General features: G+C 35.5%; 1 protein-coding gene across 1 annotated transcript in view; it reads left to right on the top strand.

Annotated features, from left to right (window-relative positions):
• The window catches only part of FAM208B (family with sequence similarity 208 member B), a 98,119-nt gene that overhangs the window by 19,023 nt on the left and 65,007 nt on the right, over positions 1-14,089 (top strand). Inside the window, 4 exon segments of the mRNA XM_006772625.2 lie at positions 6,972-7,096; positions 11,217-11,362; positions 11,642-11,737; positions 12,765-12,837. The gene's annotated coding sequence lies outside the window, so the exon portion shown is untranslated.

Below are 14,089 nucleotides of genomic sequence, written 5' to 3'. Positions count from 1 at the left end.
CCCCCGCTCCCTCTCTCCCTCTCTAAAATCACTAAAAACATATCTTTGGGTGAGGTGTTATTTTCTAAAGATTATATCGTAAGGGAAAGAAAAGCAGGTTGGGCCCTAACCGGTTTGGCTCAGTGGATAGAGCGTCAGCCTGCGGACTCAAGGGTCCCAGGTTCGATTCCGGTCAAGGGCATGTACCTTGTTTGCGGGCACATACCCAGTAGGGAGTGTGCAGGAGACAGCTGATCGATGTTTCTCTCACATCGATGTTTCTAACTCTCTATCCCTCTCCCTTCCTCTCTGTAAAAAATCAATAAAATATATTTAAAAGGAATAAAGAAAGGCAGTTTGGTGGCAGAACAGAAACAACACCAGAAAACCAATGAACCACATGCAAAATACTCAAGGAAAAGTGTGAGCTAAGGATTTTATTTTTTATTTTTTTGTCCTGCCAAGCTGTCCTTTGGGTGTAATGACTATTGATGAGTAGTTTTGAACATTCATGGTTTCATATATTTTTTTCTTTTTTTAATCCTCACAACATGCTTAGAGAGAGGAAAGGAGAGAGAAAAAGAAACATCACTGTCACAGAGAAGCATCGACCATTTGCCTTCCATTCACTCCCCAACCAGCGATCAAACCACAACCCATGTATATGCCCTGACCTGGAATTGAACCAACAGCCTTTTGGTGCACGGGACAACATCCAACTAACTGAGCCATTTCAGCCTGGGCTTCAGATCTATTTTATATAAGCCTTTCTAGAAACAACTAGAAGACAAACTCCAGTTGATCAGTAAATGAGAAGGGAAACTTTAGCCAAGGAATTGACAACTAAAATCCTAGAATTAATTAGAAAGTGTTACTAGAGATAATTGTCTTTCTAATTTTTTTAAATATATTTTATTGATTTTTTACAGAATGGAAGGGAGAGAGATAGAGAGTTAGAAACATCGATGAGAGAGAAACATCAATCAGCTGCCTCCTGCACACTCCCTACTGGGTATGTGCCTGCAAACAAGGTACATGCCTTTGACCCGAATCGAACCTGGGACCCTTGAGTCTGCAGGCTGACGCTCTATCCACTGAGCCAAACTGGTTAGGGCTGTCTTTCTAATTTTAAAGGGAGTATCTTTTATGTTGCACCATCTATTTTTGTTTGTGATACTGCCTTAAAATTTTCTTCTTTATACTTTACTTGAGGTCCAGTGCACATATTCGTGCACAGGTGAGGTCCAGCCAGCCCACACCAATGGGGCCAATCGGGGCTGGGCTGGCTGAGGGGAGGGGCCGCAGGAGGTTGGCTGCTGGCCCCACCCCCAGTTGGTGTGGTGGGCTGATTGGGGGCAGGGCCAGTCAGGGTGAGGCCGTGGGAGGTCAGCTGGCCCTGCCCCTGATCAGGGTGGTGGTGGGGGGGGGGCGGCAATTGGGGGCTGGGTCAGCCAGGGAGGAGCCGCAGGAGGTTGGGAGGAGCAATAGAGGCCCCACTCGGGCCAGTTGGCTGCCGCAGTGTGCGTCACAGCAACCAGTTGTTCTGGTCGCTTGGCTTTTACATATGTAGATTTTTAATTAATTTTTATTTAAGTGTAGTTGGTACACAGTCTTATATTGGCTATATTAGTTTCAGGTGTACAATATAGTGATTCAACATTTTTATACTTTACAGTGTGATCACCTCACTAATTCTAATCATCTGTCACCATGTAATCTTATCACAGTATTTTTAGTGTAGTCCCCTTCCACTTTTCATCTATCCTCTCAGCTATCTCTTCTGGTAACTATTCCTTTGGTCTCTGTTTCTATGAGTCTATTCTTGTTTTGCTTGTTTTGTTTTAAGATTCCACATGTAAATGAAACCTTATGGTATTTTTCTTTCTCTGCCTGACTTATTTCACTTAGCATAATACACTCTAGGTTAGCGATCACCAACCTTTTGGACCACGCGGACCACCAGTTGGCGACCACTGCTCTAGGTCATCCACGTTGTTGCAGATAGCAAGATTTTATTCTTTATTGGTGTGTAATGTGTGTGTGTGTGTGTGTGCCATCTCTTCCTTATTCATTCATCTATCCATGGACACCTCGGTTATTTCTGTATCTTCGCTATTTTAAATAACTAGAGGCCCGGTGCACGAAAATTCATGCCCCCGGGGGTGGGTGCAGTCCCTCAGCCTGGACTGCGCCCTCCGAGAGCCCTCAGGGGATGTCCGACTGACGGCTTAGACCCATGCAGTATTCTCAACTTTCTCTTTATTTTTTCATTAATCCTCAACCAAGGATATTTTTTCCCATTGATTTTTAGAGAGAGAGAGTGGAAGGGAGGGGCAAGAGAGAGAAAAGAAAAATTGGTTTCCTTTCTCCCCACGACCAGGGTTGGGAATGAATCTGCAACCCAGGTAAGTATCCCTGACTAGGAAATCGAACCATTGACCCTTCTATGCTCAGGCTGAAGCTCTACCACTGAGCAGCACTGGCCAGAGCTATATTGAACTTTTTTTTTTTGCAAGCTGGATTCTGAGTAGGGCACGTATATGAGACAGCTAATCGATATCTCTCTCACCCTCCCTCCTTTCTCTCCTCCCTTCCTCTCTCTAAAATCAATAAAAATATTTCTATGGATTTTTCTATTTTGGTTGTTATAGCACAATTTGTTGTAAAAATGATTTTTCCCTATTGAAGTATATTGGCAGTGTGCTGAAAAATCTGAATTCTCTATGCTGTTTTTTACATCAACACCACAGTCTTGACTACTTTAGCTGTGTAGTAATTTTTAAACTCAGAGTCCTTTAACTTTGTTCTTCTCCAAAATTATTTTGGCTGTTCTAAATCCTTTGATTCCCATACATTTTAAAAATCAGGTCATCAGTTTCTGCAAACTGAAATTGTGTTGAACATATGTAGATCAATGTTTTATCTCAGCATCCTCCAACAAGGTCACAAAGCTAGCAGAAAGCACAAATACAGACTGAAGCTGGACCACATGTTGCTCTACAAAGGAGCTCTTCAAAAACACTTGATGTATCTATCTATTCAGTGGTTATTTTTAGTGCTGTAGTACAATTTTAGGCTGAAATACTAATTGGTAACTGAATATTAAGCATAGGCAATTTGAAAGTCAGAAAAACAAAACATTGTGCAAGAAAGGAAATTGACTACCCATTTTGGCTCACTCATGATTAATGTATACAATTTAGTGAAACATTGAATACTGTTAACAAAACTAATGATATTACTAGGAGAGGATGGGAAGAAGTGTATTTTTATGTGTGTGTGGAAAGGTGTTTTTCATTAAAGGAATATCTAAAGTTTATACAGGTATTTTATTTAGAAACATGGAGTTATATCAGAAGACACAGCTAAATTTGAAAGTGGTTACTTAATAGAATTGAAAATAGGGTGCCCTGGGAGGGGGGGGGCAATAACTGATAAGCCTAGTGGCATTTGGCTTTTTATTCAGTGTATATACTTTGTTGAAATTTATTTTTAAAAAGAAGGGGAAGGAAGATTAAATAGCTTTCTTGTTCTGACACATTCCTGTCACAAAGCTAGAAAGCCACAAAGCTAGAAAGACCTGGGTTCAAAATCTTGTCTTTCCAAGTCCTTTGATTCCAGAGTCCATGCCCTTAATCACCTCCCTTTAGTCTGAGGAGGAGATTGTCCTGAACACAGTTGTTTCACACATAATTCTGAAATTATGGCCTAAATGTTAAAGACTACCAGCAAACAGGTCTTCAGTTTTCTCCGCTTATCCCCAGCTCTAGTGCAGAGATATACATTTAACAGGACTGTGGTAGATATCTGTGGAACACTTATGAAGAATGATTAATGCAAGCTAAAAAAAATCTTAAGACATCAGAGAAGCTAGATCTTAAACTAGGCTTTAAATATGAGAAAAACTTAGACACGGAATGGAAAATCAGACTGTATGTGACTAAAGAGGGACATTACATGAATAGTAATAAGAATCAAGGTTATTTTGCACTTGTGCCTTGGAGAAGGTAGATTTATTGAGAAGGTGGAAGTCAAGCAAAGACTAAATACCTTATTCAGTAAACCCTTGATTTTGCGGCCTCAATTTAACAGACTTCAAATTTAACAGACAAAATTTTCTGGTCTGTGTGTCACATGTGAAAATTAACAGGTTGGGTTTTTGTTGTAATTAATTCATTGTTATTTTTAACAAACTTTAGCGAATAGGCCATATGTTGGAAAAATTACAGTAATACATACAGAAAACTTTTGGGTGAAATTTAACTTTTTGTACATACTTAATTTTAATTACACAAATGTGACTACTACCTAAGTAAAAACAGGTAAACTCACTAATTTGTCAATTTTTAAACATATGCATTTGGAAAATCTACTTTATTATATAATGGAATTTCAACTTTTAACAAATATCCCCACTCCTAAATTAATCTGTTATATTGAAGTTTTGCTGTATTTTAAGTTTCGAGTTTTCACAGAAGTTATATTAACTTTTGTGCTTCCTTGCTAATAAATACTAGGATAAATGTCTCTTCATGGCAACAAGTAAAGAAGGAATTTGATAAGTTATCTAGTGCAGTTCCCAATGCCTCAGACATAGTAGGCCTTCAGTAAGGCAGATTTATAGTTGCAGTGTTAGCGCTGAAAAGTGCTTTAGAAAGATAATTATAGCTAAACTAGAGGTCCAGTGCATGAAATTCGTGCACTTGGGGGTGAAGAGGGTCCCTCAGCCTGGATTGCAAGAGGGCACAGGCCAGGCCAACGGACCCCATCAGTACACAATCAGGGCTGGGGAAAGATGCGGGATGTTGGCCATCTGGGGAGGGACTGTGGGAGAGCTCCAGGACATGTCCAGCCCATCTCGCTCAGTCCCAATCAGCTGGACTCCAGCAGCAAGCTCACCTACCGGTTGGAGCGTCTACCCACTGGTGGTCAGTGCATGTCATAGTGACTGATTGACCAGTCGACTGTCTGCACCTTGATGGTCAGTGCACGGTCTTAGCAAGCGGTTGGATGGCCTTAGCATATCATTAGCATATTATACTTTGATTAGTTGAATGGCTGACCAGATGACTGGACACTTAGCATATTAGGCTTTTATTATATAGGATGAGGCTTTAGAACAAATAATTTAACAAGGTTCATAGTGTGCTTTCAGCTGCCAATCAAAATGACTTAAACAATCAGGATAATTTATAATCTATAATGATAAAAGCATAATATACTAATTAGACTGGACATCCTTCAAAACAAAGCCAGGGCTGCAAGGGAAGCCGGTGTAGGCAGCCAGGGGAAAGAAGGTCTACTCTTGCACGAATTTCGTGCATAGGACCTCTAATTTTACATGTCAAAAGATTCAGAGGCAAGGCAGTTCCTGTTCATTCAACAGTTCTAGGACTTCCTGAAGGATCTAGCTTCTTTATTTTTGGTTCCATCAACATTGTGTTGGCTGCTCAATCTAATCTTGGGTGCTGGGAGTTCCAGATAAGAAACCCATCTTCAGATAAAGCCTTAAGGCTATAAAAGGATGGAGTCAGGAAGAGTGCACCTTTTCCTCCTGTTCTTTTGTAAGAAACCTTTTCCAGAATTCTCTTTGTAGAGTCTTGGCCGGAGTTGAGTCACATGTTTATTCCTAAAACAGTCACTAACCAAAGAGAATGAAATTACCATAATGAGCTTAGATTATTTGGGATATGCACACACACCCTGTTCCCATGCCTCTCCTGAAGCTTTGGATCACCCAATACCTAACCAAAATTGCTTGTTTGGGAGAAGGGAAGAAAAAGGGGCATTATTATTGGGAAGGCAGTCAGTAATATCACAGGAAGGTGTCAAAACAAGTTAATGATAGGCCTGCAGTAGAATCCTGGTATCCTGATTCCCAATTTAATTCTCCCTTCTTCACATAATCTACTTGCTTAATGAATGAATATCATCATATTGCTACTGTTTCTTAAAACTATTCATACCCACGCAATTCTGACTCAAATACTTTTGCAAGGGGGAAAGTGTAAAATTATACAACTATTCATGTGATTTTTAAATTGCTTTTTGTAAAGCATATTGAATTCCTCAAATAAAAAACAACTTGCAGTTCCTTACATGTATCTTGTTTCTACCTCTGGATTTGTTCCATTGCCTAGAAAACATATGCACTATGCCCTTCTTTGACTTATTGTTTTTAGTACTTATTCAGATTTCAAGAATCTCTGCCTTTCTGAAATCTTTCTTAACATATCAATGAAATTAGTTGTTTGTACCATTATGTTCTCACTATATTGTGTTCTAGATTCTCCTACACATTTATAGTACTTAGTTTCTTTACAGGCTTAGCTTCTTTCTAGTCTAATAGTTTTCATTGTAGAGACTTTTTCTAATATTGGGTATGTAATAATTGTCACTAATAATTGTGTTTAATGAATCAATGAATCATATGATTAATTTATGACTTTGCCAGTGTTTTTGCTATTATGGATTTTGGTGTATGGAACACCCTCATACATATGTCCTGTGCACTGACACTAGTATTTCTGAGGAGTTGATTCTTAGAAATGGAATAGTTATTTGATATGCACATTTATAAGTTTTTGTTAGGTACTACCAAATTGTGTGGGGAGATATTTTATTTGTGTTCTATTTGATTTTGCCATTTCCAACCAGTAGAATATGAATGTGATTCTATAATCTCTTCATTTTGAAGGATTTTTTTCCCAGAGAGGCAAAAGGGATTTTATTAGCATAATTTATATCTGTGGACAAAATTTTCTTTAAAACTTAAAAAAAATATATGTTGAAGGAAAAGCATTTCATTTTATGTGTGTTACTGCTTATATAGCAACTTTAGCCCTTAGTTCTGTAGAGTTGTCATAGGAGGTAACCATTACAGAATTGTACCTAATGCAAATTAGATGCCAGTAATTATTTGTTTATATAGTAGATATGCTGTAAATCGAACTACTCATTTTACGATATAATTTTTTCTTTTTTCATTTTAGCATCTATGGCATTAACAGGAAACAGGACTATGTCAAGAACTCTGGGGGTATACTTGGTGAAAATGAATTAAGACCACCCTCCCAGCTCTTAGAGAAGACCAGGACAGGGTTCATATCAGAAAACAGTGGGTATTAAACTAAATGCAATAAGTTATTACTAATAAATTCAAAGTAGACCAGTATAACTTTTTAAATTTTAATTTTAATCATATGAAAGAACTTTTAAAATTTATAATTTTCAATAGCTACAAATTTCTATAAATCATTAGTCCATAACTGATAAGTGATTGATTAAATTTTTAAATTGTAGGAAAATTGTCATATTCCTCATTTGTATTTTTTAATTATGATGTATTTTACTTGATTCTGAATTAAGATATCTTAGAATATATGCTTATATAGAAAAACCTAAATTTGTAGAAGTATGTATAAAGTAAAAAATGTAAGTTCCCATTTTAACCATTTCCCACTCTCAATAACCATTGGTTTAAACACTGTTAACAAATTGGTTTCCCATCTTTCTAGATTTTTATCTGTATACTTTCAAACACATAATTTGGATTATTGTTGTTTTGTTTTGTTTTTAACCAAAATGATATTATATAATGCATGTTATTTACTTCGTAGTATATAATAGATATCTTTATATGCCAGTATATGCAAGTTTATTTTACTTAGTAAATGCAATGTGTTTCCCTGTTGATGGCAATTTTACATTATCTCCAGTGTTTTTGCTATTATGGATTCTGGTGATGAAACACCCTTGTATATATATATATACTGTGTACTTACGCTAGTGTTTCTGAGGCATTGATTCTCATAAATGGAATGGTTATTTGATATGCACATTTTTAAGTTTTTGTTAGGCCCTACCAAATTGTGCTCTAAAAAAGTATTTATCTTAAACTGGCAATTCTTTAGTATATTAAAAGTAAAGGTAATACATTTAGAATTAGATGATTTAGGGGTAGGCTATTTCTTCAACAACTATCAGATGGCCTGCTTAGACTTAAAGTATATAGGCATAGATAGTATTAGGAGGTGTAGTTTGCAATCCGTCTATAGGGGATCCTAATAAGGACCTTTAATGTCAGATATTATATCTGAGCATTTCTCTTATTGATAAGTGCTGTTGTTTAATGCACAGACAGGAGATGTGGTAATGAAAGTTCTGGGGAGAGGTAAAAGTGGTTGATTTTTGTCAGAGTTTTGGGACACCTGAGTTATTGGCATTAGTTCATCTCATTATTTGATGTCAGACCAGATGCTTATAGAATGAAAAATATACCTATGATATACCATCAGAAATCCGTTTATCATTATCAGATCTCTTTTATTAGAAGTTAAAAAAAGAAAAAGTACCCCAAACCAGATACTCAGTATCTCTAATGGATTTTGAAAAAGGGAAGATTAATGCAGGGTACTTTGAACAGATTCTACCTTTTGTCAAGCTTGAGTTAACATTTTAGATTGAATCGACAAATAGCAGAGAAATGTGTCCAAAGCTTGGTGCAACAGGAAAGCATATTAACTCAATTTCCAGAGCCATTATGATTGAACTTAAAGCCCTAGGGACACTTTTTCTACATTATAGGCAAGTACTTTTCAAGTTACTTTTTTAGATGTACTAGGTTTCTTTTTGCAGCAGTCCCCTTTTCATTCTCCTAATATTCTTTACAACCTTGAATGTATAAATAATGTGTATTGCTTAGCAAAAAATGAGACCATTAATTTACCGCTTATAATAAGTTAGATTTACCATTTTATATGTTAGATTCTTAAACAAAAGTATATTATGTAAGGAGAGATACTGTTAAATAATTCCTCAGTAAAATTCTCAACTATCTTATATATAGAGTAGGAAACTCATGCTTTCTTGAGAGTATAATTGAAGTAATTTATGAAGTCATGAAAGATTGAAGATTTACTGTGATTTTCAACACCATGGCTTTTGACATGCTTTCCCTTCTAACCATAAAAGAATGACTTTTGTATATATATTGCTGTTTGGAAGATGCTGACCTAAAGGGGAGCATTTTTAACTAAAAAGAAATAGTTTTAGAAATAAAAATATATAAGCACAAAGTAATTTATTTCCTATGTGTTTCTCCTTTTTTGGTATCTTTACATTTTTTGTTGTTGTTTTTACTTATTTTATTTTCTTGTTTATTTTAAATCATCTTTATTAGTAGCTTTATTGGGAACAATACTCTGTACACTGGTATAAAGTGTTCTCTGACTACATGTATTCGGGAAACACTGTGTTAGGTATGGTTTTTTTTCAATTGCACTGCTTTTACAGTTTTCAGTTTATTGTGTTTTAGCACTCAAAAATAGGGCTGCAGTAGTATTCAGTACTTATGAAACTTAAAACTTGCCTATTAACATCTTGTAGAATTTAGAGAAATTGATAGTCATAAAAAGTTCATTTTCAAAGCAGTGATAACTTTTCTTTCTGTCACTGGAAGCAATATATTCTCAAATATTGAGCTTCAAGGTAGTTATATTTTTTATATTATATTGCCTTTTTAAAATATTAAATACAGGTTTCCAAATTAATAATTTTTAAATGAATTCTGATTTGTATTTAAGCTTTTGTAAGATGAATTTGCAAATGCATAGACCTCCTAGTTTAAGTAATACAGCTTTAGAAAGCCATAAGTTTTATTATCATGGGTGTTTTGCTATTTTAATCTCTTTAGAATATCTTTATTTTGTATAGCACTATTATACTGATAGTGAAGGAGAAAGTGAAACTGAGAAAAAGTAAAACAGAATTGATATGGATCAGATATACCACTTCAGAATATTCTTAGTGTTTCATCCTCTTTTCTTTCCTTCCTTGCTGCTTACAATCTTTCATTGTTTGTAGTAGGAAGTTTTTTTTATAAAGCATTTTAAGCTAACTTTATAATTGAAGTGCTAGGACAGTTTAGTCCAAATTAATTTCACTGAAATGTTTGTTTTCATTTCTGTGATAGTCTAGTTTCTTTTTTTCTTACTTGTTGTTAATAATTTAATTTTAAATAATATGCTTTTGCCCTAGCTGGCTTGGCTCAGTGGATAGAGCGTCAGCCTGTGGACTGAAGGGTCACGTGTTTGACTCCGGTCAAGGGCGTATGCCTGGGTTGCCGGCTCGATCTCCAGTGGGGGCATGCTGGAGGCAGCCTATCAATGGTTCTCTCTCATCATTAATGTTTCTATCGCTCTCTCCCTCTCCTTTCCTCTCTGAAATCAGTAAAAACATATTTTTTAATAATAATAATACGCTTTTTTCCTTTAACTTTTGAACTGTAACTTGCAGAGTTCTGGTAAAAGTAAGAAGCCGCATTAATGTATTTATTTGTACTATATGACTAAAATCTAACAGTGCCATATAAATTATTCCATGCTCTCTCTTATTTATAAATTAACAGTTTGTACACTTCTTCCCAGCCTTGTTAAAGAAAGTAGAGAAGATATAAGTAGAAAGGAGTAAACAAATCAAATGGTTAAATATTATGAGAAGTTATTAGGCTCAGTTCTTGCTAAAGACTTGTAAAATCAAAAGGCACAAAGGCTCACATCAAGAGAAATACTAGGTTGAGTCAGCAATTCTCAATTAGGAAACATGCCTCTCATGGGAAGGGCATATCAGAATATGTGGGATAGCACATGAGTATCGTTTGAAAATAGCACTTTAAAAAAGTAATAAAGTTTTATTTTTGTAAAATGAAAAAATGACTTTATAATACAAACCATAAGATGTTCAATAGACATATCTAAGCTTGTGAGGAAACCCCAAAGATACAATGATTTCTAATGTGTTTGCTGAGTGTGCAATAGTAGGCTCCTTAAAAAGAGCCCAACAGATGTACGTGGGGCTTTGATGAGAAGACGGAAAGGGTAAATTTATCAAAATAATGACATAGGTTTAAAAAATCATAAAGATGTGAAACATTGGTCTGAGTGATTGCTGACCACCAACTTAACAGTACGTTATAACATCCAGCTTAAACCACAGCCATAAGGGATCGGCAGGGTACATTTTACTCTTGTATTGAAAATAATTCACCCTAAATTATAATTCATTTAGATTATTTTCTTCATATGAGAGGTCTTTTAAATTAAGATATGATCGCCAAAACACATGGTAAAAGTCTTAGTTATATAGGAAGGAAATAGATGAAGTATTTAGTGTATCACTTTTAATCCCTTCTTTTGGTTATCTTAAACAGTTGCATTATTTTTGTTTGTGTTTTACAGTTTTTGAGACAGTGTCCTTGAGTTCAGACTCTCTCTTCCAGAGGGCAGTTTCAATTCTCCATACTTCTTACTTGGACTCTGCATCTGAGCATGGGTTTCAATACAGTCAAGTGACTTTGGTGAAAAATGACATTTTCTTAAATGAGGTGAGGTGCTTGGTACACACTGTGTCTGTGTGTTAGTTTTATTTTAGCTTTAAAGAACCATCATTTGGGGTATATAAGCGTAGTTCTTTTAAGCTCTCTCTTTTCAAATTAGATAAAAGACTCTTAGAAACAGTCACTTGGAAGGTAATAATCTAAAGAATAGAAAAATAAATTTTATTAGTCTTTAGCAGGAGCAATTCAGATTATATATTTTTTTAAAATTAACTTGCAAGGCAAAATAACATGTTTATACCATTTGGTTATTCTCTCTGTATATAGTACAAAACTTTTTACCAAGAAAAAAAAGCAAGTAACTACACTCAGGAAGAACTTCAAGAAACTTATGGGTTTCTTCTGTTTGAAAGTGAAAATCAGGTAAGGGAATTAGGTAGTATAAAATTAAATTTGTGAATTAATGTACAAAATAAATTATTAAACTTAAGTATTGGCTTTTTACTTTAAGTAAGTATTATAGATTAACAGTTCATCAGCCTTTTTTGTTACTTAGTTTGTTAACAATGTAAATGACAGTGAAGCTAGTTATGAAAGAGATTTGATTTCTGCAACTTTTTATAGGTCTATTTTAGTTTTATCTTAAATACATTTGTAAACTGGTCAGATTTGGATTAATACAGGTTTCTTAGGTAACAGTAATGCCTTTTAATGGAATGAATGGCTATTTCTCCATTATGTATCATTGTTTACATAGATATTTTCTATTCTTTATGGAGGTTTTTCAGGCTTAAATGATATAGTTTTGGAGATAAAATGGGCACTTTCAGCATTCTAGTTAGTTGGAATTATTTCATTCCCATCTTTGAAGGTTGAACATCCATATTGTTGCTTTTACCTGACTTGTGGGAGAAGGAAACTGTGTGCAGGGTATGTCCCAAAGATGTGTTTGGCACCTTGATAAAATTTTAACATCATTCAAAGGTGATGTTTTAGTAGGGTTAATGGTTTTTTTAAAAGCAATGGTAGGTTTATTTACAGAATGTTTAATATTAGCATATAATATAAAGATATTATAGTAATACCAGGATATTTTATTTAATCAGCTACTTCCAAATAAGATGTGCTATGGATTCGTACTACAAAACACATTTGGGAGTAAAACATTTCCAAAGCTATATTTGAAAAAGAAAACTTTAAGAAAGGACTTACCTGTGATCTTGTTTAATTTGGTTTTGCTGGTGACATTTTTGTTAAGAGAAATGGTGGCTTTCATGAAAAAATTTGAACTATTAACCAGATACGGTAGCCTTACATAACCTTGCCTTGTGCCATAAATATGTATAGTGTAAAGATTTTATATTTATTTGAAAGCCTATAGATTATAGTGTTCATTCATTACCTCTCCCAAGACAAATATGATAAGCAAAGTACTGTCTTTTGTTTAAAGGCAAAATTAGTATGTCGGCGTGGACTCTGTATTGGCAGCAGTGCTATTACCACTCTGGGTGACCCAGCAAAAGGTAAGAAAAAAGAATTTCTTCTTTTACAAAATGAAGTAGGGTATAGTTTATTTCATAAGATACCCACATTAAAAGCCAGTTTCATTAATGATAAATAATAATCTTTGGAATAGACTGTATCATATAAATGAGCTTTGAGCCTAATGTTTTCCAATAGAAGTTTACATGATCAGAATTTGTTTATAAAAGTTGGTTGGGCTAGAAAAGATACTGAAAGTATCTTTTAGTGCCAAGAGATTATTATAGTCATACAGATTAGTGAGGCTCTCTTCTATGCTATCATAATGGCAATAGGAATAGAGAATATATAGAACTAATTAAACTTGGCAACTATGGAATGTGAGGAGTAAGCGGAAGGAAATAAAGATTTAAACTTACACTACAGTGATATTACTGATAGAAAAGAGACACAGAAGGGGAGAAGATTGGTTGGAAGCTGATAAAAGAGGTAAATCGTATGATTGAGAATGTAAATTAGCACTAAATTTTTTTAAGTTTCAATTTTCTCATATATAAGATTAGAGGCCTGGTACACGACATTCGTGCACTGGGGCGGCAGGAGGGGCGGGGGGGGAGTCCTGTGCCCTTTCACAGTCCAGAAGCCCTCAGGGGATGTCACTCAGACATCCTTAGCACTACTGTGGAGGGGGGAAAGGCTCTTGCCACCATCGCTGCGCTCACCAGCCATGAGCCTGGCTCCTGCATTGAGCGTCTGTCCCCTGAGGGACAGTGCACATCATAGCAACTGGTCGTTCCCCCCATTCGGTCAATATAGGAAAGGTAAAACTCTGTCTTCTAGATTTCTTGTGAAAGTACATGAGATTCTGTAAAGTACTGAAAACAGCACAAACCTAGTAAACTCTCAGTAATTGGACACTACTACTTTTATGAGTTGAATTTGAAAAATAATGATACTTTCATAAGCATTTCTGAAAGATATCATAGTGGTGGTAAGAATAATTGGAAAAGGAATTAGAAATGGAGATTTCAGGTCAAGGTGGTGGGGGTTGGTGTTAGTTGAAGCCAAACATAATGTTACATAGAACAATATAGAAGGAAAAAATGGCAAAGAACAGAGCTTTTGAATCGAATGGGACTGAGAGAAGGGGAGGATGGGGAAGGTGTAGAAGGAGGAGCAGTCAAGAACAGTATAATGGATGAAGAATTAGAAGGTAGAGTTTTACAGAAAACAGAAGGATCTAAGTGGGGGGATATATAGCTGTATCAGGTGCTACCGAATCCAGACTGAGAA

The sequence above is a fragment of the Myotis davidii genome, unplaced genomic scaffold, assembly GCF_000327345.1.
Source record: "Myotis davidii unplaced genomic scaffold, ASM32734v1 scaffold544, whole genome shotgun sequence".
NCBI lineage: Eukaryota > Metazoa > Chordata > Mammalia > Chiroptera > Vespertilionidae > Myotis > Myotis davidii.
Note: the sequence above shows the minus strand (reverse complement) of the source record. Positions and strands in the feature narration are given on the sequence as shown.